We start from the raw sequence: 23,200 nt of genomic DNA, 5'->3' as shown, positions 1-23,200 counted from the left end.
GTCAATTAAAAATAAAATCAAATTGAAAAACAAATGCATGAAGAAGAGCTGGATTCTAGTCTAGCTATCATTATTCAGTAACTGTGATCCACAGTGACTCAACCATTTGGAACCTGCTTCTTCAATTATAAAATGAGACAACTGACCAACAGGTTTGCTCTCAGGACTATGTCAGAATGTGTGATAAAGCTTTTTTCCCCAAAGGGCTGATAGCGTAGCTCAGTGGTAGAGCATTTGCTTAGTATGTGAGAGGCACTGGGTTCCATTCTCAGTACTGCAAAAAATTAAAAAGAAAAAAAAAATCATTCTTCACCTCTGAAGCCTTAATTAAATGTAATAAAATCAATTTCTGCCGCCCCCCCTTTCATCAATGTTTTATGCTATATTGAGCCGGGCCACCAGAGATAAAGAAGTAGTCAGTGACTCTCAATGTGTTGACATAATCATCAAGGTCTGATGATTATTGGCTTTTTACTTGAGAAACATTTATTTACTCATCAAGTTAAAAAAAAAAATGAGCCGCTATTAAATGGTTGGTTCTAAAACAGAAACTCAGACAAGACAATTCAACTCAAGGACCTCAAAGTTCAAAGGGCAGAAGATAAAATAGAAAGACATAAAGTATAATATGTGTTGCATACTCTAAGTGGAGGTCTGAGGTGGAATAAACTGGAGGAAGCTGCATTCCATTTTTGTCAAAGGGTTAGCTCATCTTTTACTATTCCAATTTCTATGTGTAAGGGGTAAAGGGATTATTTTTACTATTTAAAAAATTATTCACAATGGGGGCTGAGGTAGCTCAGTGGTAGAGCCCTTGCCTAGCATACACAGGGCCCCAGGTTGGTTCCCAAGCACTGGGGGAAAAAAAAGAAAAAAAAAAAAATCACAAAGAACTAAACTGGCCTTGTGGGGGAATAAAAAAAAAAAAGTTCATACCTAAAAAAAAATGTTTAGCAGATTTAGCCCTAGCATTCTAATCTAAAGCTTTGTATCCAAGTATAAAAAGACTGTCAATTAAATAATCTGCTGTGTATTAATGGATACGGCCAAATATTGAACTAATATTTACTGAATACACATTCTGTGCCAGGCATTCTGTTAAGGGCAGGATACACTCTTTAATAATCTCTAATGTCTCCCAAAAGTCTACACTGACTCCTTCTAAATGAAACTGCCCCTCACGAACTTTCTGTACAAAAGCTGCAAGGGCACAGTCTGGTATAGAAATTTATAGTCTTGCCTGATTGTTTCTGGGATATTTCCTAACAAAATGAATGAAACTTTTGGTGTGTTGTTATCAATCTTTATAAATACTTCAATTGTTCTTTTGTCAACTTGTAGTCTTCTCAATCTATAGAATAGGAGCACTCTTTCCTATAGAATACGAGCACTCTTTCCAAAAATGACATAAATGTCCAAAACAGAAGGTTAAGAAATATAAAGAATTCAGGGCTGGGGATGTGGCTCAAGGTGGAATGCTTAACTAGCATGTACGAGGCCTGGGGTTCAATTCCCATACTGCGAAAATGGAATATAAGGATTATCATCTTTAGGTAAGATATGCATTCCTCTTTAAACACAAACAGACCCACAAAGAAATATAAGTGAAACATTATCACCCTTGTAAACATTCACCTCCAACTTTATAACCTGATATTTAAAATTTTTGATAATGTGTGATTTGTACATCTTTAGTGTTTAATAAATGTTCATTGTGAATGGAATCTGGTCTAATAAGCACTCACCTGGAGATGAAACTAAAAAAAAAAAATTAAACATGGAGATTGTCCTTGAGATCTGTAGACAATTTGCTATACAAATGGCATCATTTTCACTAGTCTTTAAGAAATAGGGAAAAAAAATTTTTTTTTTGATACCAGGGATTAAACCCAGGGGCACTTAACCACTGAGCTACATTCCCAGCAAACCCACCCCCTCCCTTTTATTTTGAGACTGAATCTTACCAAGTTTCTTAGGGCCTCATTAAATTGCTGAGGCTGGGTTTGGCCATCCTCCTGTCCCAGCCTCCTGATCTGCTGGGATTACAGGTGTCTGCCACTATGTATGCCCAGCTGAAAAATTTTTTTTGCATTATTTTAAATAACAAAAATCCCACCATGTGAACATGAGGCAATACGAGAAAGCACACAAGGTAAGGCAGCAAATATAGTTGGTGGAAAAAGTGCTACTAGTGAGCAGCATTTTCAAGAAACTCATCTTAGACCAGGGAAGCAATGTGATGCTATTGTGTACATTTAAAATAATTTTTTTCCCCCAGTAGAGGTGATTGAATCCAGGGTACTGAACCACTGAGCTGTATTTCCAGCCCTTTTTATTTTTAATTTTGAGAAAGAATCTCACTAAGTTTTAAATCCGGCCTTGAATTTATGATCCTCCTGCCTCAGCCTCCTGGGTTGCTGGGATTACAGACATGTGTGACCACACTTGGCTAAAAAGTATATTATAATGCAGAAGAAAGGTTATTTATGAAGAAAAATAATAAGCAGAAAGAAAAAAAAATCCATAACCCTCTCTGTCAGAGCCCAACACAAAACCTTACGTAGTACTTTATAAACTTTCTCTTCCACTTAAATATATCCTGAATATCTTTTTATATCAGTTTACTTCTGAATCTTTATTTTTAAGAGCTGCATATTTTTTTCACTCTATTTATATACCATATCCCCCACTAGTTTTAATTTAAAGTCCAAAAAAGCTCTTTAACAGCATCTTGAAATGTAAAATTAAATAGACATTAAAGTGAATCATTTCAGCAATGAGCCTAACATAAACGGATATGGAATCATTTTAAATTGAAAATACAAAATTCTATAATGTGCCATTAAATTTCATAATGCCCTTAGAGTTGGAATTTTTATGCAGTAGAGCTCAAGCTCAAGTTCATTTGGAATAGAAGTGAAGTGACTGGTTTTAGGTACTGACTATGAAGAGAGGAAAGGTCATTTCAAGTTTGTTTAAGACTGCCATCTAGTGCCTCCTTTCTTCTTGCTGGTTGTGGGAGGATTTCTTTGAGAGTCAGTTTAAGGATATCTATGGTAACTATCTGGACTCTCTGGACTCATTAACTTAGGTTTTCAGATTGTATGTCATTCTTAGGGTACCATCTGTGCCAATTAAGGAAACTGACTGTCCTGTTCAGTGGTCTTGGAGAAAAAATGAGGCACAGATGTAAGGTAAAAAGCAGTCATTCATCATCCTTTAACTGTCCTATGCCATTAGACATAACCCTCCAAACAAGACAAATTATAACCCCTTTGTAGTGACATAATCTCTGGAACAAAGGGATCAATAATGGGAACATATCACTCCAAGCAAGCTACATGTTAAAGATGAGCAGTGTGGCATTTGGAAATTCTGCTTGGAGTGGTATAGCTGAAAGATTCTGTCATCAACTAAAGAGCACAGATTCTGAAATGAGAGCCCCGAAGAGGATACCTGCTATTGACTAGATAGTTGCTGTGTGACCTAAGGCATTCCTTTGTGAATCAACATGGAATCTATGTCCCAGCATGGTGTGAGGTGGCACTGTGCTAATGGACAAGTATACTTGCAAAGGAGGCAGGCAAAACAGACCTCAACCTCATAAGCTCATTAGCCAATCCAAATTGGAACAGTGCCAAGACACCTGGGTGGCTATGTCCACCTACCTGAATTACTCTGGACATTTCAATTAGATACAGTTCCCTTTCTGGAGTCATAAATTACTTAAGTTTTACTATGCACCGTTAAACAATTGTCATACTCCACGCTTAAGTGGCTGCCTTCCAAATGGGGTATAAAGCGATTCTGTGATAAAATTCACAGGAGTCCTAAAGTATGAAAGACGTGGTATCAGTTTTAGATAAAATTCCATGGGCAGCTCAACAGATCAAGACGTTTATTTCATTTCAACAGGTCACAGAATTATGATTAGGCAATTCTGCATAGTATTAACATTTCTTTCTAGAAAACACCTAGTTGATTCATAAGTAGAATAAATCTTTTCAGAAAGTTCTTTCGTGTTTATTTCAGTGGATTTCCAAATCCAAATGTACATCTTTACACAAGTAAAATGTTCCACATTCAGCACATTCTTGAAAATTATACCTTTAACATATAATCAAAATAAAGAATAAAATATTTTGCCTTATTTTAAAGCAATTATTTTGTATATTTGGGAAATTAGTTTCATAAGATTTACAAATGCTAATGTAGCAGTTTAATTTAATATACAATGGTTTGTGTGAATTTAACTTTGATCCCAAAGGTTGTCTTAGCAAATGCAAAACATGTAATTTCCTAGGCTTGATCATACGAATCCTTTCAAATTGTCTGACAGATTTCATTTTCATTTGGTCACTGAAAAAGTAAAAGGTAGCCTAGTTTTTTTTTTCTTGCAATATTCTGTTAGTGTTATTGAGAAAAGATGTAAATGCTTTGGGCTTCTCCACTGTACAAATTTGGTATGAGTTTCAGAGTAAAAATAAAAAACAGCGAACTCCTTGAAACCAGACTCCAGAAGGGTGAACTGTCAGGCACAAGTCCAGGCTGCACCTACAGCAGGTGGGGCTACAGGGATGAGCTGCAACCAGTCCTGGGGCTGGCCTCCTCAGAAGAAGTAGATGATCTCACTCATTCCAGACCTTGGGTTTGAAAATAAGCGGGGACTCTGGTGGCTTTCAGACTCACCTCCTGGGATGAGAGCTTGCATTTTCTTTTATGGTACCAGAGTATGAACCTTCACCAGGAACTTAGGTGTCCTAGGTCCCCAGGTACTAATGGTGACACACAGCCCAGTGAAGTCATTGGCCATCACTGAGCATCAAAGAATACATGTGCTAATTGAGGTCCATCATCTTTCCTCCCCATTTCAGGCAACCTGTATGAGTTCATTCCTGGCCCTGTCCCCTCCCCGCCACAGTGAAATCCTGAAGGAAGAAGATATGGGTTTTATCTTTGATCTCTCTTTCTCCTTCCACCCCCTTTCATGGAACACAAAGGACTATGTGTATACTATATTTCTTTAAGAAGTATTTGTTGAATGAATGAAAGAATAAAGAGATAATTTTTTTCAAATGTATTTTTAGTTGTTGATAGACCTTTATTTTATGTATTTATTTATATGTGGTACTGATAATCCAACCCAGTGCCTCACACATGCTAGGCTAACATTCCAGCCCCTAAAGAGATAAATTTTAAGTGTAAATAGTTTGGGCAGATTTCATGTAACAATTAAACTTGAAAGATACATAAATATTTGAAAAGTTAAAAAAAAAACATTTTCTACATTCCAGATGATCTTCACCCATGACTTTGGAAAATTTAAACATGGTTGTTTAAAATATATTTCTAATATTTGTTTTTTCTTATTTTAAAAGTAACGTGCTTATAGCACAAAGGCACAAGGGATAAAATTATACCCATCTTAATATAGCCACAAAGAAAGAAAACATTACCAATCTTCTGCAAGTACAAAATCTTACACAGAATGATCAGGCCACCCATCCAGAACATCAATGTCTTGTATATTTTTTTTACAATGTTTTTTTTAAAGTTATTAATCCAAGGAGCTCCTTGAGTATTGAAGTATTATTTCCCCCTAGACAAAAAGTAGCTTCTGATTGCTAATCAGATTGTACTAATCACTTACACTGAGACATTTAATGGCTACCTAAATATACTCTAGAATACTTGGCTTAAGAAATGAGACCAATATCCAAAGGTTTCTTTAAAATATTGCAGCAAAATATCAGAATTACTTCATTGGGCACTGTCATCAAGCCAGGACCACTAAAAAATGTACTTACCATCTCTACCAAAAAAACAGGATAAGTCTGTGGGAGACAGTTGTCCCCTGGGTCATATAAGATCAAACTCTTGCAGCTCCTATTCATTTTTCTCATTATTGACTCTATTTGGTCAATCTACAATGCTGATTGGTTCTTTTTCTGATAGAAATTAAGTTGTTTGTTTTCTACAAATAGTGACTTAACGAATATTGTTCTCAAAGATTGTCAGGCTACCAGAAGCTGAAGCAGGAGGATCTCAAGTTCAAAGCCAGCCTCAGCAAGATAGCAAGGGCATAAGCAACTTAGTGAGACCACATTTCCAAATAAAAATAAAAAGGGCTGGGGATGTGGCTCAGTGGTTAAGTGACTCAGGGTTTAATTCCTGGTACCAAAAAAAAAAAAAAAAAAAAAAAAAAAAGCACTGGAAAGTTAAAGGATTTTATCCTTACAGAAAACATAAAGGCAAGGTAAAAAGCAGTAATTCTTTAAAAATCATCATGTGCAGCAAGGGAGGCATTATCATGAAGATTCTCTGACATAGCCAAGGAAAAGATAATATTCCCTGAATGTAGAACAGAGAAGAGAAATGTGTTATTATTTCTTTCTCAGCATCTGTATAGATTTGTTTTCAAACTGTTCAAGGAACCAGGAACCTTACCCTGGCTAGAAAGAGACTAGGACTTGGAAGGGTGGGGCTAAGGCCGTAAGGTCAGGGTTGCCCGGTAACATAGGATGGCCCAATTCAATTTAAATTTCAGAGAGACAACCAATAATGTTTTAGGGATATGCAATATTTAAGACACTGGTACTAAAAATTATTTATTGTTCATGTGAAATTCAAATTTAACTGGGCATCTTGTGGATGTGTGTTTTCCTGGATAAATATGGCAGTCCTGTTATAATAAATATGGCAGACTCCTTTTCTGCCCCCCAAGAAAAGCATCTCTGCTTTATTTGCTAGGGTTCCAGATTATCTCGTGTTTGAGAGAAGTGTACAGCCAGTCCCCCAAAAGTTTCAAAACAGCTTTGCTACAAGAATCGGGCAATACCTCTGAACCCCACTATCTGTGGACTTTCCATCAATAAAGCAAAGTGCATCTGGCTGTTGTGGAAATTAATTGAAGCTTGTAAAGCTCTTTGAAATTGGCATGATCAGCCACATAGGCTACAGAATATTTATCATATGCTTGAAAACATACCTATTTCCGAGTGAAGAATTAGATGGCAGAAATTCTAAGAAATGTTAAATCTCAAGTTTAATTGGACCACACCGAAGAACTATATATTAAAAGACAGCAGAAGCTTCCAACCTAAGAGGTGAGTTTACCTTTAAAAACAAATGAAAACGATTTCCTTTTTTCAAGTATTGTCCTTTATGTTGTTACAGATTTTTTTTTTGGGGGGGGGAGGGCGGCTAAATCATAGTTTTTTTGTTTTGTTTTCAAACAGGAGTTCAAGAAATAATCAGGAAGTGAAGAAAAGAGTTCAATTCCTATGAGAAGTTGAACTATTACCTACTACTTCTGCTTAGTAAGGTTTTTTTTTTTTAAGATTTAAAAGAAAAAGGTTTTATGAAAGCAAAACAGAGATACTAATACAATAAAACACATCTGGAAGCCACTTGGTGACATTCAGGCTTCTCTTTTTCCAACAATTAGCTTTCAGAGAAAGCTCTTCAGTACTAAAGCAAAAGTCATAAAAGTCTAACATTCATTATATAGTGTTGACTAAACACTTGGGGCAGAAATTCAAGCCTGGCAGTGAAACCGAAGAATAAATAAGTTTAGATTGTACCAACATAACAATGAAAAGACACAAGTGTAAAGACCTGGCAGGTCGGCCAGGTAAATGCAACCTGTGGGAGGAAGTCAGAGCTCTGTTCCAAGCTTAAAGTCATCCACAGAGAAGAAAGACAGGATCACAATGAAACTGTCCAAATTCCTCTCTTATTTCAGATTGAGACTGAGGTTTTAGAAAGTGGGCATCAGGTCCCAGCAGAATTAATCTTTTAGCCAAATAAAGAGACTTGCAGTTCCCTGAACATCCTTGTCTCATGATTCCTGTACACTTTGCCTCCTGCCTAGAACGACTCATTCTCCAGTTTTAATGGTGTCATCAACTCCTAGTCATCCCAGCTCAACCTTGTCCTCCTCCCTGAAGCCTTCTGTGACAATTACACAGGATAAATGACTTTTGTCTTTTACTACTATATTTAGTACATTATTCTATTCCTGCCCTGACCATAGACATTTTCCGTAAATGCTTACCTGCCTTCATTCTTTACCAAACAATGAGCTCTTTAAAGACAGAACCATTCTTGTTTAATGTTGAATGTTTGTATTCCCAGAGTCTAACACCATGCCTGGGCACACCACAGGCCCTCTGTAAAGGCATCCTGCAAGGAAAATCATGCCCCACCCCCTGAGTTGAAATAAAAATGGGGAAGTTTTGACATTGAATGGCTAACATGCATTTGTGAGTGTAATTTAACTTTTTCAGAGTACAGAAAAGAAAGCAGGGAATATGCAAAATAGCATCACTTTGAAGTGAATAAATAGTCAGGAAAAGAGGAAAAAAAATGAAAGGTTTTGTACATCCATTTAAGAAGCTAAGACAAGAGAAACCACTGTGCACCATTCTTAAAGCATCTCTGCAGCAGTGTGCCAATTGCACCCTGAAGGGCTGGCCTCCAGACCAAGGGCACACACCACTCCATTTCTATGCCAGCCTCTAACAGTCTGCTGAGAAGGCCGCAAAGGTGTCATTAAGAAATGCAAGGTCTTCCTGCAGCACTTTCACACAGTCATTACCATCTGATGGTGTTTGATCTTTGAGTCACTGATGAAGTGACCCAGATTCAAACTGGTGATTATGAATGTCACATTTATATAGTCCTTGTGATTGGCGCAGCACCTCACAGTCACTTATGAATCTGCTGGGAGACACACCATAGCTCATTTCGTTGCTGTGCTTATCTGAACAATTCACAAACTTGATCGCCTTAGACATAATACAGAAGGTATAAGGCTTCCTGGTGGGACTCATTGTGACATTGGGCTTGGCCTAATTAGAATGTGAATAAGATCTGAGGTCCTGAGTATTTGTTGAAAAGTTAGTGATTTAATTAATCATAATACCCTAAAAGGAACATCCAGGCCAGTAGGTATGTGACATATGCCAATGTGTATTAGCTTAGTACAGTGCTTCACTACTTACTGCATATTTACCAGCTTTTATCTGGGGATTGTGGAAGATAAGAATGTTATTAGATTTTTTAAAAATATTAGGAATGCAACTAAAACACATTATCTTTATTTTCTAGTAAAATACTCTCCTAACCTCCCCAAATTAATTCGCATCTGGTCAATGAATACACATGCACACACACATTTTTTTCTTTTTTGCAGTATGGGGATTGAACCCAGGCCTCATACATGCCAGGCAGGTGCTCTGCCACTGGAGTACATCTCCAGTCCTTTTTAATTTTATTTGAAAGTAGGGTCTAAGTTGCTCAGGCTGACCTCCAATTTGCACTCTTCCTGCCTCAGCCTCCTGAGTAGGATATGCACATTATAAACATAGTTTTTATTACTATATAATTACACAAGTAAGTAAACATAGTACTGTGAGTTCTACTTTTAAAATCTTCCACATTTCCCATGCATAAACACACATTTGTAATTTTTATGATGAACATAAGTAGGCCGTTGTAACAACATCAGATTATTTGCTCTTTAATATCTTAATTTTTTAGCTATCGTATCAACTGTTAAACCAGACTTTGAGTCATGGCAAGACTCTTAAGTCTTTAAAGCTATTGCTGAATATTGAATGGTTCACACTGAATAATAAGATTAAAGCTCTAAGTTGAACCTAGCAAATAAGACTACCTTAGATTGTTGAATAATTCAAGTCAATGATTCAAGTAGTGATGATGATGATGAATATAAAAATAATAATAGCAGTTAAAGTCAGTTATTTATTATCTAGTCTCCTGAAATTATGCTCTCCAAATCCAGTATTTTAGAATCAAATAAATTCTTTTTTTTTTTTTTTGTCAACTTTCTTTGACTTGAGGTCTTCTTCCTCCATCTTTTTTTTTTAAATTTTTTTTATTTATTGGTTGTTCACAACATTACAAAGCTCTTGACATATCATATTTCATACATTAGATTGAAGTGGGTTATGAACTCCCAATTTTTACCCCAAATGCAGATTGCAGAATCACGTCGGTTACACATCCACAATTTTACATAATGCCCTATTAGTAACTGTTGTATTCTGCTACCTTTCCTATCCCCTACTATCCCCCCTCCCCTTCCCTCACATTCAAATAAATTCTGAGCGTAAGAAATCTCCAGGAAGGTAGACCAGTAGAGGAGAGGAAGAGGAATGGGGGAGGGACAAATGATGGGAACAGGGTGGAGGAGGGTGGTACTGGGGACTGAAATAGTAAATTAAACTCCCTGCATGTATGAGTGAAACTAACTATAAGGCACTAGTAAAAAAAAAAGAAGAAATCCCCAGGCCCTTCATTTTTAACTGAAGAAACTGAGGCATAGTACAGGTAATTGGTCCAGAAAATTAACTGAATCATGCCAAGTCATGTAAAAATTATTAGCAGGATACAATAGTTATCTAATTTAATGTAGCACACAGGGAAGCACAGTAATATTTATGAAATAGAACATGAATCAAAACAAATTGTAGTAAGCTTCCTTTCCCTTCCTGCTATTCTTTCTTTATTTCTAAAACTTCAACTGCGAGCATGCATTGATTTAGGAATTGCCAAGCCAAAGTTCCTTGTAAATTGGGATAATCTTGGTTAGGCCCCCCCCACAAAGATGCAGTAAAGATAAATGAGGTGATTCTGAAAGTGCTTTGTGTAAATGAGATGAATCCAAAATGCTCTGTGTATTTTGGAGGTATAAGTCTTATAGTCAAGAACCCCCCAGTTAAAACATGGTAATTTCTGGACAAATAAATTGGCTTGGCTTCTTAATAGGAAAGCTGATCTACTGCCAATTAAGTCCTGGAACTTGAGACATTAAAATAATTTCAAGCAAGTAGGTTTCCTGGTAAGCTGGTTGAAATCACTCAGAGGATTAGCTTTTCAAACTTGGAATTTAGATCAGGGGCCTTCTTGAGGGAGTGACAGTCTCTTGTAAAGTGTTTTAACAAATAAGGCAGCACCACAAATCTGTCTGAAGATACTATCTCTTTTTTTCTTAAGGCTACAGGTAGCATGGGGCACGATGAAGAAAAAAGCTGTAGACCTTTCTTGCTGCAGATGTTCAGTTTGCTCTTGAACTAGCATCCCTTTACAGTACGATTACATTTCACTGGTCACTGTGGGGTGGAGAGGAAGGATGCTTTACTCTATCACCTCTCTCTGGCCTTATCCAGATAAGAGGGAATCAACTCAGAAACTTCACTTCCGATGCCAAACAAAACAAGACATAACCAAAACCCAAAATAAAACTGCATCTCAAAAAAAAAAAAAAAAAAGCAGAATTCTGGCTTCTGTTTATCTTCCATACAGAAGGATACACAAGTGCTTACTTTATAAAATAAGGTGTCATTTGCTAACTTTGTTGTCTACGATCAGAATTTGATTATAAGTTTAAAATTCTAACTTTCTCAACACTGATTATTTTTACTATATTGAGGAGAAGATCTATTCTGCTTACATTTATTAAGTGCCTACTATGTGCAGGCAATATTCAGAGAGCTGAGGAGAGAGCAGTGATCCAGAAAGCAGAGAGCAGACAGTAGAGAGGCATTATCCAGCAGACAGTGACAAGTGCCCTGGAGAGCAGAAGGGCAGGTCCTGGGGTGTGGATGGAACCCCTTGGGAGGCAAGGATGTTGCTCTTCCACATAAGGAGATGAGGGAAGCCTCTCTACTCTCAGGTGACTTTCCAACAAAGGTAGAGTGAACATGATCCCCTGTGTCTTTTATATTAACTTGAAATCCAGCACAAACAAGGAGATTAGCTGTGAAACTTCAGGAAAGTTAAACCTACAAATATTAAGTCCTTATGCAGTACTTTGAATCAGCACTCAATTTATCTCAAATGATCCTTAAACTCTGTTTAGCTATGGCTTAATCTTTTTCCTGACTGAAATGCTTCACAGTATCTCTTCACGTGATGTCTAAAAGAGAGTTTTCAGTTACACTGGGCAAACAACTCAAGTAGATAATTCAGGTAGAGGTTTTCACTCTGAGGTCCTGGTTATTTGATTTAGCAGTGTGCACACAATAGGAAAACACATGCTGAAGTCAGCTGATTCTGTGACGGCCACACCTGTACTTTGAAACTATCCAAAGGAAATCAGACAGTTAGCCAGGCAAATTTTAATGTTCTTCTTTTAATTACAAAAAAAAAAAAACCAAAACAAAACCAGGTGCAGTGGTGCACATCTGTAATCCCAGCTACTCTGGAGACTGAGGCAGGAGGATGTCAAATTCAAGGACAGCCTGAGCAATTTAGTAAGACTCTGTCTCAATATAAAAATAAAAAGGGATGGGGATGTAGTTCAGTGGTAAAGCACCTCTAGGTTCAATTCCCAGTATCAAAAATAAAAACAAAAACACAAAAAAATAACCACCAAAAACTCACACAAGAATGACAATTTACAATAGCAACAAATTCCAGAAACCTAAGTGAATTCCAAATGTCCCTTTTTATTTGTGCTGGGTAGACAAAGAAGCAGTAATACTGACTGGTTTAAATCCCTAAGTTCTTTTTGTTTTGTCGGTATGTATTTTGTAGTAATGGCAATAATAGGATAATGACAAGAAGTACTTCAAACACAGAAGAAGAAAAAGCAAAGAAATGAGATTATTTTTCATAAAACGGTGTAACCAAGTATTTTCCCATGCTTGATAATGAATATTTAAGATGCATTATGGCAATTATGAAAAAAAATGGAAAATGTATTTATTATATTTTATTGAGATTCTCTGATATTTTATGTGGAATAAAAAATACATACACTGTGGATATGAACTTCTGTTTAGTACGAAGATAGACAGCTTTAAAATATTTTATGTTATAAAAGATATGATATGGAATTACATCTGTAAATGGATCAAAATAATTGCTGGCTATAAATAACGAACTAGCTTAAAGATTATTTCACTAGTTCAAAGAATGAGAATTTGCATTTCCATTGTTGAAAAGAACAAAGAGTTTAATGGCTTGACAGACACACACATATACCTAATTAAGAAACCTGTATTAATAAAGATACATTTAAAATTTCTGATTTTTAATTCAAAATATTTAAAAACAGGACCTAAAATTGTAATCAACATAATCTGTTGGATAAATTTTGAAATATTTATGGTGAAATCTTTATGGCTGAGTTATATTTCTTAAACAGGTACATACCGCAAGACGACAGAAAATTGAAATTCATTTATTCAACAAATTCAAGAGCTTCAAAAGTAGGGAGACATAGGATAAACTTATTTTTTTTCCAACAGTATGTTAATTAAGCTTTTTAAAAAATTGGTCTCTAGGACTGGGGTTGTGGCTCAGTGGTAGAGCATTGGCCTTGACACACATGTGAGGCACTGGGTTCAAACCTCAGCACCACATAAAAATAAATAAACAAAATAAAGATATTGTGCCCATGTATAACTAAAAAATATTTTTAAAAATTTTACTCTAGAATAAAATGCTCAATATCTTTTCTTTGTCAGCCTCCAGGTATCTTTTCAGTTGAAGTCCTTCCACATTTAAAGCAAAAAGGCCAGCTATTACTATGAAAAAATATATAATGCCATATTAGTAACTGTTGTATTCTGCTACCTTTCCTATCGATGTTCATAGCAGCACAATTCACAATAGCTAGACTGTGGAACCAACCTAGATGCCCTTCAATAGATGAATGGATAAAAAAATGTGGCATTTATACACCATGGAGTACTACACAGCACTAAAAAACGACAAAATCATGGAATTTGCAGGGAAATGGATGGCACTAGAGCAGATTATGCTAAGTGAAGCTAGCCAATCCCTAAAAAACAAATGCCAAATGTCTTCTTTGATATAATGAGAGCAACTAAGAACAGAGCAGGGAGGAAGAGCAGGAGGAAAAGATTAACATTAAACAGAGATATGAGGTGGGAGGGAAAGGGAGACAAAAGGGAAATTGCATGGAAATTGCAGGAGACCCTCATTGTTATACAAAATTACATATAAGAGGTTGTGAGGGGAATGGGAAAAAAAAACAAGGAGAGAAATGAATTATTATGGAAAAATATAATAGATATGCTATTGAGTATGCTAAATATCTGGAAAAATGATCCCTTAAAAGTGTTTGCAATCTGATAACATTTGTATTGAACACCTTATTTGAAAACATAACATAATTTGAAAGCTTTCTGGGCTCTCTATATTTGTGAGGGGTCTACTGAGTGTCAGGCACTGTGTTGGGCAAAGGGCTTACAACACAAACATGGCTCCTCTCTGACACAAATTACCATCGGCCATGGCACAGAGCATGGACTGCCCTAGATCTGGGTTAAAAGGACATCTATAATACTTTGATAATAACATTAATGATGAAAGTAGCCATTAAGAATGAATGAATGGGGGCTGGGGTTGTGGCTCAGTGGTGGAGCACTCTCCTAGCACGGGTGGAGCACTGGGTTGGATGCTCAGCACCACATAAAGATAAAGAAATAAAAGTATTGTGTCCATCTAAAAAATATTTTAAAAAAAGAATGAATGAATGATCAAATGAATGAACAAAAGGGGGAAAAAGAAAAGAAAAAAGGGAGAGAGAAAGGAAGAAAAAGAAGGGCTGTTAGGCAGTTCAGCCTCATAGAATTGGAAACAGAAAATTTTAAAATGGAAGAACTCTTAGATGCCATGTAATTTGGTGGCTGTACTCTGGCATCACCTGAGGAGCTGTTCAGACTAAATGTGCAGGACCTTACCCAGCAGCTGGGAGGTTGCTCAGTGGAAGAGCTAGTGGTCAGCAAGCAGGAGGCCCTGGATTCAATACCTACTACCAAACAAAGCACAGAAACCTGCCTGGAACCTACTGCATTGAAATCTCTGTGAATGTGTATTTTGAAAAAGCTTCACAGGTGTTTATGATGAAATTGTTGGGTTAATGTGCACTTGGTTAGTCTAATTTTCTCATTTTATTTATGGGGAAACTGAGGCTCACAGAGGCTGAGAGAATGACCTTGAGGTCACACAGCTAATCATATGATAGTCTTGAGTTTTCTGATTTTCAGAAAAAGGCTGCAGAAAAACTTTTCTTGGCATTATTATAGTACGTCACCTTACTACTGTCTATTCTAGAGACTTCACTCCAGAAGAAACAGGATAAACTGTATTAAAAGTTCTCAAACCAAAGTGAAAAAGCTGTCCACAGACAGCATGAACCTAACAAAAGAGATCCATCATACACTATAGAATAGCCAGTTGCTTCCTGCTTAAACAACCAAGTCAAGCTAGTTTAAAACACTTGATACAAATGTCATTACTCCTATCAGTTTCTCACTTCAGCACTGCAATGAATAATAATTTTGGTTTCTGTGGGTAAGGGGGGTGAGAAGAGTGATTTTTTCCTTAAAATTCAGAGGTTAAAAAAAAAGAAAAAAGGTACATTTCCAGTGCTTCAATATGGAGAGAGCTTGGTCTGCTTTTAACACATTTGGCAGGACATGAGGACACATTTTTGGCTATTAGCCTGCCAAGATGTTTAAGCTTATAGAAGGCCCATAAAGGGAACTTATATGATTAAGTTGGTTGAACACAAACATCTTCTCTGTATATTTTACTCCCTCCTTTCACATTCACAAAAACATAAAAGGCTAAATAAAGCATTTCGGAATTAGGTGAGGGGGTGAGATGTTTATCACTTGGGATCCTTTCTGAAGGTTTGTGTAAATGAGAACTAGGCAACTCAATGAAATCATTCATATGATCCTTGCAATGAACAAAGCTAAGCATCGGAAAGCAGTTCAAAATTCCTACGGAGCATATGAATTTTCTTACAAGAAACATCTGTGATTCTCTAATGCACTTCAGCCCTAACTTTATCTCCTTCTAAAAATTATGCAACATGCATATAGGGCAAGCACTGTGCATACTTATTAATTACATAGTCAGAGAAGAATTTAAAATGTCTTCTCTTTTTGACATACATTGTAACAAATATTTCAACACTAAAACACTAGATGGTGTTCCTGCAAAAAAATCTAATAGTTTCCCAATGGTTCAGAAGACATATTTTAAAGCAAAACAAAATGCCACTTTATTTTGTCTCTTTTCACATTGTAAATAAGGAACTTACATTATTCAAGCATGTACACAGCATAATTGGAAATATCAGTTACAGTCAACAAGTTATGAGTGTCTTCTTATTTTATTTGCTTGCCACTGAAATAAAAGAAACAAAAGAAGTACAAATGTCCTTGGTGAAACTGTCACATGGTTTAAGTCAGTTTATTAGTAGTAGAATGAAGGGCCTGCGTGTGTATGTATGTATACACACAGAAAGCAGCATTAACTAGGGCAGAGGCCAATATTTCAACCCTAATTACTGTGGATTTTGTAGCAATGGACCTGGGTGGGGTGGGTGTGTCTGGCAGGGCTGGGTTGCTCAGCTGTGCAACTTTCTCTAGCTGTGCAACTTTCTTCCAAGGAGGTTTGTTTAATTGAGAGACAGTATCCAAGGATAATGGGGAGGAAAAGAAAAACTCATATGGGTCCATGGGCACTTCTTCACAGTACCCTCCTCTACTAAGAAACAAACTCACATCTCCCACTACTATTAGTAACTAGTCAGACTTTGGCTTTAGGCAGAAATGTAACTTCCCGGATCTCGATGATCCTTAGCAGCCTGGGTTAATTTCAGCTGTCTCTACAGGGGCTACATGAACCATGGCATTTACAAATTTGGATTATACAGCACTATTTATTACATGATGGAAGATTTCCAAAAATGCCAGAAGAGATGTTGGCATTTATGCAAGTCAACTACTGTTCAACCCAAAGAAGCACTATATTCTATAGGATGTTTTTGCCAAGATTGAAAGAGCCTATGTAAAAACACCTTAATTAGGACCATCTTAGCACCTCACCATTGGATCCCTCTAGCTCTGGGTGTTATGTTTCAGGTGGGCCAAGAAACCATTCTGGGAACAGAACTCCCCAGTCCTATTACCAACCCATTCACTCCTTGAGAATGTGTATTTTCTTATTTTCAGATTTAATAAGTCAAATATATCTGGTAGCTATTAAGAGATTTAAACCACCACAGTTTTAAAAGGTTTCAGTGTTCAGAAATTTCAAGCCTACAGAAGAGACCGATTTGGAGGGCTAGTTCTTAGAGGATGGTGAAATTATTTGCTACTTCCTCCTCTGTTAAGAATGTTCTTATTAACCCCTCTTGTACTCTTTCAATGTTTTTTTAAACACCTCTTCATGAACCTATAAAAAGAAAAATAGAGAAATTTAAAGACAATGTATCAAGTGATATCTAATGACTTATAAAGATAATTATAATGATAGGTCCCCGAAGAGAAAGAAAAACTTGAAAACATAGCTACTTACAATATGCTAGCAGATAACCTTTTCTCCATTTTCTTCTTTGGGGAAATCCAAACTGTACTACAATGTTTCTTTAAAATTTCTTTATTAAAAAGTTCCTCGTGCTTGCTCAAAGCATCTTAGAAAACTAGCATCAATATGGTATCACCCTAAGTGGTGGCTACTTTATATTAGACTTTTTTTCTTTTTTAAGGCAACACAAATGGAGGAAAAGGTGGTTGTAAAAAACATCACAGGAAACCAAATAGCCTTTATTTAAATTAAAAGCAATCACAGCCTGATTCTTGGAACACACTTAGAAATGCTTTTTGGCATGCAGCTGCTACATGCCGCCAATATTGTGTGTAATTGGAAACATTTCAAACAGAATTGTTACCAAAGTCAAAGACCATAATTGTGAGCTGTGGGATCAGTACCTCAGATAAAAGAGCGGCTGAATGAGTGCACACAGTACAGAGGAGTCCACGCGCGCCGGGCTGTGTCTAACTGTAGTATTTCCCCGGCATTATTGACAAACCTTTCTTTCAGAGACTCAATGAGAAAAGAAGGATGCAGAGGAAAGCTGGTGGATGCTATAAATCAGCAACTGGGACAAAACTCTTAAAAGGAGTCTATGACTTCAGTACCAGAACAACTGAAATAACACAGCCCTCACTTTTTTCCTTAAGTGTAATCCACCAGAAATGAAAAGCATCTCTCCCAAGGGTTTACCCTAAGTCTATCAGTGTGTGTGTGTGTGGGGGGGGCGGGAAGGGGGAAGCAACCACACTTTCTTTAATTGGTCAGTTGACTTTTAGGGTCATTTAGGACCAAACCTGGGAGCAGGAGGAGTTAAGTAAAGGCAAATGACAGTTGCTTGCTCCTTTACAGTTCTAAGTTTTAAAATGTTTACATTGGCATCTGCCTTGCTGGATTTTTAACTTTTATTTAAAAATATCTCTTTGTAGGAAAACGAACCTGGACGGATGTAATCATTTCAGTCTAGGCAATTATTCTTGTGCCCAGTGAGATCACTTCAAAAGTGACCAAAACTCATTTGGAGTTTAGCCTAAATTGTGAGCACAAACCAAGACACGGGGAAAAACTGACCCCCTCACCCAGTCACTGGAAATAGTCTGGGCTAATGGACCAGTGGCTCAGGAACGGTGCTTGGAAAAATCACGTCATTCTGGCACAGAGAAAGTGATCTGATTATTCTGTTATATCTCTGTACCAGAAGTGTCATGACATCAGCACACTCTGACTTGTAAAGCACGTCTTTTCTCTCCTTCAGGAGAGAGAGAGGGGAAGGGGGGATACAAAGGCTGAGTAGAATTCCCCATGCCATTTCAGGCCAGGTCTTTTCTTCAGCTCCATAACATTCACTCACTAACACATATGGCATTAGCCCCCTTGACTTCAGTCCAGCATGACCCTGAACAAGGAGGTGGGTTGCCGATTACATTATGCTTGTGTATGCCCACAGGTGGAGAGCTCCAAAGGCCAACAGGCTGCCACAGTGGCCCCACACCCTCTTGCTCCCTGGCATTCTGAAGCTCTGGCTCCATAGGCTGCCTGAGATTTCGAGGAACAGCACCAATGCAGGGACTTGGCACCAGGATTATTGTACTTTTCCTCTCCCGACTCGCTTGCTCACATAGACCTTGTAAAAGCATGAGTGTGCAATATGGCAATGCTCTATTCAGTGAGCAGAGGAGCAAGAAGCAATTGTCCCTCAGAACACCAGCCAACCAACCAGCCAGGAAACAACTCATTCACCTCCCTAACTCCTCTTTATTGTGGAACAATTACAGATTGAAGCAATTTTAATATTCTCATACTAATAAGAGTTGAATAATTTTTATTATTTTATATAACATGGAGACAACAAAGAGAGATGTTTTCCCAATGGGGAAGGGTCTATCCTGGTCAAGGGGTATCTTTATTATTTCTATGCACAGATGGGAATCGCTTTGACTTTTAAAAATTACTTTCCTTCCTTAAAAGGAAAGATTTACTCTGTATATACTATTTTAACAAGGGAATCAAATGCAGTGATTAGAAAACAAGTAAATGATAATCTTTACTTCAAATTGTTTTCCCCTAATATTAGACAAGCTAAAATATATGTAGAGGCCTCAAAGAGTTAGTAATTGGAAGACAACTTTTAAAGAGTCTTATTCCATTTCATGAGTATTACAGTCATTCAAAACACTCAATTCAGTCACTTACAATATTCAACTCTTTGCACATTACTTCCAAGCAATTATATATTTTAGAGAAATTCTCTTCCCATGATACTTTTTAAACTTATATGGAAGCTTACTTTTAAAATCCTTAAGGAAATTACAAAATTTAAACTTTTTTGGTCCTATCAGTGTTATGCTTGGAGAAAATATTAGGAACAATTCTATAATAGTTCGGCTATTAACTCTAGTGGATTCCTTCTCTCCTCAGCTCATATTAGATTTTATTTCCATGACCTGAGCTGACTCATTACAACTCCTTTTATTGTAGAGACAAATGGTAATCCCATGGACTTTGATTATAAAAACACAATAAACTTTTTAAGCTTCATTGGTATTACTGGCGGAACTGATTGAATCTGTCACTTCCGTAAAATATATCACTTTTCTTCTAAAAATGTACAAATCAACGGACTCACTCAGTGGTAAATTACCAATTAGTACCAAATTAAGGATGGAAAAATTAATTTACTAAATCCATTCACTCATGTCAATATGTCTATCTCTATGCACCACCCAGTTATTCTCCTCCTCCCTCCTTCTTTCCTTCCTTCTTTCCCTCCTGGACTTATTCATAAGTATGAACCACTATGTTAGTCATGACTTATTAGAGTTTCTTGAGCTCATCAGCAAGTGTGCTAACCCTTAACTGTGGGTAACATCCATTTATTTCTAGCACCTTTCAGTTTTAATATGGAGAGCACATGCATTGTTAACCTTTAAATCCTTTGTGTAAACATTTCTGGAAGAGCTTGTAAAATATCTCCTTCTGTGTTTCCTGACTCGCCAGTTGATGGCATTTAGAACCCCTCTGGTACCAGCAGGTGCTGTATTTTGCTTTCTTCAGCTCCAGCTAGCTACAATGACAGATTCCTGTCCCAGGCCAATCCCAGCCACCTAGGCTAGGACCACATTGGAGGCAAAATGAACCGGTCTCCACCAGACAGCAAGATAAATGGCTGCTGTTTAAGTTTAAAATCCCCTGGTGGGAGTAAATATTGTTCCAGGGAAAGAGGCCTGACAAATATTGCATCATCCTTACAGAGCTATCTTGATTAAAACAGAACTTTTAAATTCCATTGGTGCTCAATTCAAAATGTATCTATCTTGCTGTCATGGGATGCCCCCCACCCAATTCCTGGAGTCTGAAAACAGACATATTGTTGGGAATGGTCAAATAAGGCTGCTGTTCCCCAAGGGGCTAGAGTCCTACTCTTGATAATAGAAGGCCAGGCTGAACACTGACACTTCACTGAGGATAATGGAGACAGCAAAGGCTTAGTGGGAAAAGGCCAGTTGTCACCTAAGTGACAGGCAACAGCTGAGCTCACACATCTGGAGCCGGGACTAGGGCAAACATTAGCAACCCTCAGGACAGTCTACACCTTGGGCCAGTCTGAAGAGACAGATGGAAGTTCCCTTTATTCCAAAAGTACATTTAAAAATATCTGATGGTGAACCATGTCAATTATATAACATCAATGGCAGACATAGCCTTTCCAAGTGCTGATTAAAATGAGGCAGTACACGAAACTCTATGCAGGCAGAGATACTAGATCCGAGTCCATTAATTATAATTTGTCCTTCATAAACCTATCCTGAGAGCCACAAGAGTACACATCCTTTATATAATACAAATGCATTTGGAGTCCGCAGGAGAGAAAAGGTCTTTACATGTCCCTTTCCTTTAGGCCGGTTCCCTTGGTGCATTCTTCACCTTGTTCATGGCTGCAGTTCTGCCTCTGATACTCTTTAAAATCAGCAGCAAAACGTGTTTGGCTTGTGATTCTGAATCCTCCTGAGGCTAGCAGGAACTCACTATGGTGCCAGCGGTCCTCCCGACCTCCCCCCGCCCCCCCCCCGCGCCCCCCCTCCGTCACCCCGCCCCACCTTCAGCCTCCTGAAGACAATCTGTGGACAATTTTCCCAAAGTCCCCAAAATAACACGGCGCTGCCAATAGTCCCTGGCGATGCCATTTGTTTTTCTTAGAGGGCAATGAAAATTTAACAGCTTTCTGGGGCATCCTGGGTCCTGCTCCTGCTAATTATTAACATGCCTAGTTTCTCCAACTTTTTCGGCCTAAAGGGAGAAAGACGCTCCGGTTTTCTTCATATAACGTGCTTCATTCAGAAAATAACATCACCGAGACGGAGGAAATCTGCTGCACCCCTGCCAAAAAGCAATCGACCCTTTCCCCAGCGCTAGGAAAGAACCAAGACCCTCCCTCCGGACGCCAGTAGGTGACAGGCTATCCTCAGTGGCAACGACGTGCCAATGCACCCTTGCCTCCCCGCGCCCCGCATCGCCCCGACTCCCGGGCCACCGCACGGGTTTCTAGCAGGAGAGATCAGGGGAAGCATTGGAAGTGATGCAGCAAACAGGAGCCATACGGGCAGCCTATCTGAAGCCCTCTGGGTGCTGCAGCCCAGTACCTGCTTTCACTGTCTACACAGCCCCCCGAACGAATACGCTCATCTTCCTTATTTTCTGCTACACCATCCTAGTCTAGGTGTCACATATCCCCAGTTCTGACAGCGAAGGTGCCTCGATCCCGGCACTGCGGCGCTCTCCCCGCACCTACACGCCGCAGCCTCCCCTGCAGAGGCTTTCCAAAGCCCGGCTCCTACTTACCCCACGCCTGGGAGAGCGAACTCGGAGGGACGGTCCTCGGTGTGCTTCGGCGGGTCTGCGGAGCTGCGGTGGCAGCGTCAGGGCTGGGCGAGAGTGCACAGCACGAGAATCATCCAGAGCCTAGAAAGTCGCCGTGCGAGCCGATGTCTGGGGGAAGTCAGCGCAGGCGGCGAGAGGCTGGCATGCTCCGGGCGCGCTGTCGGGCGGCTGCGGCCCCGGGAGGTGGCGCGGGCGCGGGCTGCAAGCAGAGTGCGCTTGGTTCCCGAGCCCAGCTCCGCGGCGCCGCCGAGCACCCCGCCCTCTGCCGCCCGGGTTTGGCGCGAGCAAAAACGCGGATCGGATACCGTCGCAGGATCGAGGGCTCCAGGCGCGCGCCCACGCGCTCCCTTGCTCGGCCCCGAAGAGCAAGGTCGGTGCCCTGATCCGGCTGGCGCCCGGAGGCAGGGCGGCGAGTGGGACGTGCTTTCTGGCAGCGAACTAGGCAAAGACTGGCTCCGCGTGCAGGAACTGGAGGAGCTGGAGACCCGCGATCTGCTGGAAGTTCACCGTGCGGCGGTCCGGGTTCTCGAGTGCAGCGGTGCTGTCTCCTCTGCCCCACCCTCAATTTTAAGCCTTCCCCCCCCACCCCTAAATTTAAACCAACAATCCTGATGGATTGAAAGACAGGAAGGGTGAAGGGGGAAAAAAAGAGACAAACTCAATTTCCTCTGATCAAACAGTTTTGCGGGGAGGTGCCTATTAGAATTCCCTTTCCTTTAATGGGTGTGTGTAGGGGACTAGTTAATTAAACTCATAGATCCTTCCGGCGCGTCTAGTCCATTTGGGGATCCACTTGGACTCGATCCTACGTCGTGTAATCTCACAGGCAGGACCAAGTTTTTGCCTTCGAACCAAAGGCGTGGTAGTTCAGAGCAAGAAGTCACAAATTCAGCCTGTAGTCCGTTCCCTTCCCATCCTTAGCGGCCCAGGTCGT

The 23,200-nt window shown here is 39.0% G+C and overlaps 1 protein-coding gene across 2 annotated transcripts in view; it reads right to left on the bottom strand.

The window, feature by feature from the left end:
• Prickle1 (prickle planar cell polarity protein 1) overlaps positions 1-22,474 on the bottom strand; it is a 104,475-nt gene extending 82,001 nt beyond the window's left edge. For both annotated transcript variants that reach the window (XM_078014859.1, XM_021726105.3), the window contains exon 1: positions 22,228-22,474. The gene's annotated coding sequence lies outside the window, so the exon portion shown is untranslated. The remainder of the gene's footprint in view (positions 1-22,227) is intronic.
• Between the last annotated feature and the right edge of the window lie 726 nt (positions 22,475-23,200).

The sequence above is a fragment of the Ictidomys tridecemlineatus genome, chromosome 6, assembly GCF_052094955.1.
Source record: "Ictidomys tridecemlineatus isolate mIctTri1 chromosome 6, mIctTri1.hap1, whole genome shotgun sequence".
NCBI classification, from domain to species: Eukaryota; Metazoa; Chordata; class Mammalia; order Rodentia; family Sciuridae; genus Ictidomys; species Ictidomys tridecemlineatus.
The sequence above is the reverse complement of the archived record's forward strand: the minus strand, read 5'-3'. Positions and strand labels throughout refer to the sequence as shown.